Source organism: Rhynchophorus ferrugineus, unplaced genomic scaffold (genome assembly GCF_030347505.1).
Source record: "Rhynchophorus ferrugineus isolate W39M unplaced genomic scaffold, kcgeb_rfMv2 rfM3, whole genome shotgun sequence".
Lineage (NCBI taxonomy): Eukaryota > Metazoa > Arthropoda > Insecta > Coleoptera > Curculionidae > Rhynchophorus > Rhynchophorus ferrugineus.
This window is the reverse complement of record NW_027472582.1, coordinates 38460682-38466311: the sequence shown is the minus strand read 5'-3', so window position 1 is coordinate 38466311 and position 5630 is coordinate 38460682.

The window sequence follows — 5630 nt, the reverse complement described above, 5'->3', positions numbered from 1 at the left end:
CGAGCGGCAGGCACTTTGCACAAAGCTTTCTCATACCCAAATATTCGTGAATCATATGATTTACATGTTTAGTTGATATCTTTAGAATGTCTGCTATTTCATTCAACTTCAATTTACGCTCATTCAGAATCATTTTGTTGATTTTTTAAAATATTTTCGTCGGTAACTACCTCTTTTGGGCATCCACTGCGTTCACCGTCTTCGATGCTTATTTCACCACATCTAAACTTACCAATCGTAATAGCATACCGATCCTTGATGATTGATTTTCCTGGGGCAGTGTCCTGAAACTCGACATCAAGCCAAGTTTTTGCTTCAACTGTATTTTTTTCTTTCAGAAAGCAATATTTTATCAACACTACTTTTCTTTTATATCCATTTATTTCACAATAACAAAAGTTGCATCACTAAAAATGCTATAATTCACAAAGTAATGATCCGACAGCTATCAAATTTATACACGCATCTTTTGACGGTTAGGGTTAACTAAACAACATGTGGATTTAATTCTAGTAGCGCCATCTATCTGTCAGGCCGGGGACTTTTCAATTGACCTCTTATAATTTTAAACTAAATCATATTTTAAGAAATTGTTTTATTATGTTATTTGTGTTAGAACGGTGCTGTATATCAAAGCTAAAATAAACTAAGCGTCAAAATTAAATGAGGCAATATTATGAACTTATTACTTATTACTTATTATTACTTATGATGTCTAAATCATAAATCGAGTTCACGTGAGTTCAATCTCAATCAAGTCAGTCTATTGTTTTATTTTAATTATGAAAGTAATAAACGCAACACTAAATGGCAAAAGCTCTTAGAATACTTTAATATATTTGGTAGGTAATTATTTTTACCGTTATAACACAGAATAATGTATCTATTTTTCTTATTAAAACATATTTGGACTAAAGACACTCCTAAATAAATCTTGAGTTATCCTTTTATTCCCCCCTTGTCGACAAGTCGTTTTCTGAAATCACAGCACTTTTGGCTTTAACGACGACTTTCATGGTAGTTGAACCTCTAGTGGATATTTGCGAAAATTGTCAGTATATAAATTGTGCTAGATGCTGAAACGGTTATATTATTAGTGTTTGTCTAGAACATTAGAATTTTATTACAAGCATTTACCAAAACATATCTTTCATATACTAGCAGACAACGTGTATGTAATTTGTCTGTTAAAATATCTCATAAAGTAAGCAGAATTTTTTTAGATATATAAATAATAAATTATTAAAAGTTTAAGGAATTATATATATATATATATATATATATATATATATATATATATACATATATATATATATATATATATATATATATATATATATATATATATATATATATATATATATAACTTAACCCAAACTCCTTATTTATTTCCCTTTATAGTAAACTCCTATATATACCATAGATTATTATTAACTGTTTTTCTAGTCTTCCAAATATATACTGAATATGATTTGTAGGATGGTCCTATGCTCTTCGAGTTAGTTTCCAAATTCTAAATATACTAAAAATGTATTTATTTATATTGATTTGTCACCTCGACCATTAAGATTTTTAAACATTTAATACATTAAACATTTTTTTAAAAATTCTTGAACGTATTCAACGCATCGATGTTACAAACTGATAGGTATTCCTTGAGACTGTATTAAAGGTTGATTTATTGTTGGAATGTTTTTAAGGTTTCAATCACGTGGGTTATAATCCATTATATATCCACAATATATTTGTGTTGGCTCAGCAGAAGGAATTCATGCAGATGATGTTATACAAGATGGAATACGCAATGAATTTCGAACCACATACATATCTCACAAACTTAATCTTACAAATATTCTCCCATAATAACAATAGTCACTTGTCGATTTTCGGCGAAATAAATATTCTCGTGTATTCAGCAGCAAGTTTTCTGACAGGTCTGATGATGGTATCCATACAATTTAAATATTTTAAACTAAATCGTTGTTCTCATGAAGAAATGTTTGTAGTTCCTAAACAAAAGTTCACTTCACTCTTGGATTGTGATCATAACGCCAATTAACTTCCGCATCTGGATTGGCCATAAAATAATAACACCATAAAATGTGAAATACATTGACAAAGTATGTTTTACCATAAACAGTCACTATATATTTCAACCCTATTTTTGGTAAATGCTCGACTTGACAATAATTAGAATACCATTCAAAATTACCGTTAGTACATAGTTTCATATTTGACATATGTTCTTTTCTTTCATTCTTTTTAATATGATTTTCACCTTATCGAATTATTTTTTAATTACAATAGTATATTAAAAGTTTTGAGTAATTCTGTAAACGCTATATTTCCTATATTTTTTCTTACTTTAGTGCATTCAAATAAGATATATGAAATGTGGTGATGAATATATTTGCTAATATGCTAATATATATTACAAGGGTAAATCGTCATCAATATTGATTGTTCCACTGAGAAGAGATTGATATCGATATTGAGTTCTAATTTATTAGTATTCCTGAAAACTGCTGAACATTTTTAAACCACAACAGAAGGTTTCATTGAAAGTGTCATAATAAAGAGCAATTACTGTGAATATATAGGCTTTTCAATAAGAGAAAACGTCGAAACTGACAAAACAAGGTTTCATATTTTTAACAATACTAATAGTGTTACATATTTTTTTAATTTTTGAAGATTGTTTTGTGTTATTTTAGCTGCAGAAAATAGAAAACAAAATTACGGTGCAGGGATATGGAACTCCAGTACCGGTCGAGACAGTTGGTTGCACAGGTGTTCGCGCGTTAGAAGTCGATTGCGCAGCACTTCCGGTAGGTGACCAGGCCGAAATGCAGGTATTGACTACTGGCACCCAGAATATAGGTCTGAAAAGACCCAGGAGAAAGATTGAATTAACAAATAGATACACGTAGGAAGACTTTGACAGACATTTTGAATATCTTTAGAGAATGATTTATTGAAAGGTCTATCGCCATCTCTAATATACAGAGAATTATTATCAGCAGTGAGAGCATTAAAATCTGTGAAAAAAAAATGATAAATAAAACTATTCTCCTAACCTCATGATGTAAAAGTAACAGTTGCCTCATATACAACACTAAATTTCTGTAAAGGTGCATGGATGAAGAAATTTTGGAAAATCTAACATCACAAAGAGTAACCGTCAGTTAAGCGGATTTTTGGAAAGAATGGAGAAAATATGGTTACAATCAGTTTTATTCTTACATTCAGAAATCGGTCCCTTTCCTGTCCTCCTCCTAACCCCCATTCCCATTTGTCCCAATCTTCATCCTAGCGAAGAAGGGACATTCCTTCTAAGGTGCTCGACAAGGACAAAGAAAGGCAAACCGATTGCAAAAATAGTTGCAACCGGACGCCTGGATTCTCGCGTGGCTCTTCGCCACCAAACAAGAAAAATAACACAAATCACAAAAAAGATCACACTACAATAAGCTCAAAATTCTTGGAGTGATATGGACACAGAATTTCAAAAACAACGCTTATTATGACCATCATAATACAATGCAACAAAAATCAATGTAAATAAAGAAGAAGCTTATTTTAGAGGTTATTAAATCTCACCCAATATGTCTATTAATAAGTTCGTATGGCAGTTTGCGTTTGAGCCTACACACTTCAATGTCATCGGGCACATTCAACTGTTTGGTGAGTGCATTCGGATGCACTAATAGTCTTTCAGAGTACTTCGCACTAATACTCCGAATCACATTCGTTATGAGTTCTATAGGAATATCGCGCTAAATCAGTTTGTTGGACACGTAGTATGGAGCATCGACGATGACTCGCAACACTTTATTCTGGAACCTCTGGAGGATATCTATGTTAGATTTACTACTAGTACACCACAGTTCAATACCATAGATCCAAATGGGCTTAAGTATTGACTTATATAGCAAAACCTTGTTATCTAATGATAATTTAGAGTTACGCCCTGTCAGCCAATACATTTGGTTTAATTTAAGCCCAAGCTGTTTGCGTTTCGTAGCTATATGTTTTTCCATGTCAAACGTCGATCGAAATGCATTCCCAGATATTTAACGTTGTCTGCTTAGGGAAGTTCATCATTATTCAATTTTACTGAGGGACATGTTCTTCTACAAATGGTGAATGTCACATGGGTAGATTTTGTCTCATTTGCTTTGATACGCCACGTTTTCAACCACAATTCGATTAATTATTAATTCTTTGTTAAGATGAAGTTGGAGGTTTCTTGTGGCTGATATCGGATCCTTATATCATGATAAAACCGCTGTATCGTCAGCGTATGTTGCAACAGTCGTATTTCTTGAGGTCGGTAGGTTAGCTGTATACATAAGATATAACAACGGGCCAAGAACACTGCCCTCTGGGACACCCCAATATATTGGGTGTAGGTCAGTATATTCGTCACCCTGATTGACAATAAAATGTCTGTGAGGTACGATTTCAGCAATTGAAAATGCGTATGGGGCAAAATCTTTTTCAATTTAACATGCAGTCCAGTGTGTCACACCTTGTCGAAGGCCTGAAAAATATCGAGAAATGCAGCGGAACAATATATTTATCGTTTAAGTTTTTGTTAATTTTGTTGATCAATCCATGTATTTATATATTCCATGTATTTACTCTATTATTCCGTGTTTATTACGGAAGCAAAATTGATGGTTTCGAATAATAATTCTCTCCTCTGCGATTATTTTAAGTCTCTTAATGTATAATTTTTCGAATAGTTTAGAGATCACAGGTAACAGGCTTATAGGACGATAAGGGTCTAAGAATCATAATTATTTGAGACAGTTTCCAAGTGCCAATTAAGTCTTAACATGGCATTAAATATGAATGTTAATAATTTGATGTACTTTCCTGACAGCTCTTTTAAGATTCTTCCAGTTATTAGGTCAAACCCAGGAGCTTCTATAGAATTTATTTCTTTATGTATTGTTTGTTTTACTTGTTTAACAGTAAATTTCTCATGTGGCAAATCCATTTGAAGCGGAGTGCTAAGAAAGTCAACTATATTATTTTACTCTGTTGCGGATATTTCAGACGGGTACGGATTAAATACTGTACGTATTAAATATTTAGAGAAAACTTCCGCTTTATCTTTGTCATTCCTAACTCAGGTATTGTTGTCAATTTTAATGGGTGGATTATGTTGTTGAGGTTTTTTAATTTTTTTGCTAGTTTCCAGAGAAAATACTCAGTTGCATCAGTTAGCGTTGTTTTCTAAATGGTTTTGAATTTCTTGATTTTGTTCCTTATTTATTAGCACTTTCAGCTCTTTTGTGACCTTATTAAAGTTTCTCTTCTTTTCTTCTGTTCTGATTTGTTGCCGGGTTTTTCTTGTATAGATTTTGTTATATATTTTGCTGTCATTTCTGTATCTCTTTCTGTTTTGAGAGGTAAATTTAGAGATATTAATCTGGTTAATTTCTCTCTAAATAATGGTCAGTTGGTTTTGGTGTTATGCAAAGAAAGTGGTTTTGTTTTGTTGAGAATATTTAAGTTCACTGTTATAATAACTGATGAGTGATCAGATGAGAGATCGAAGCATGATTTAGCTTTGCACGTTTTGGTGTCAATATTTTTGGTAACACAAAAGTCTATAGTAT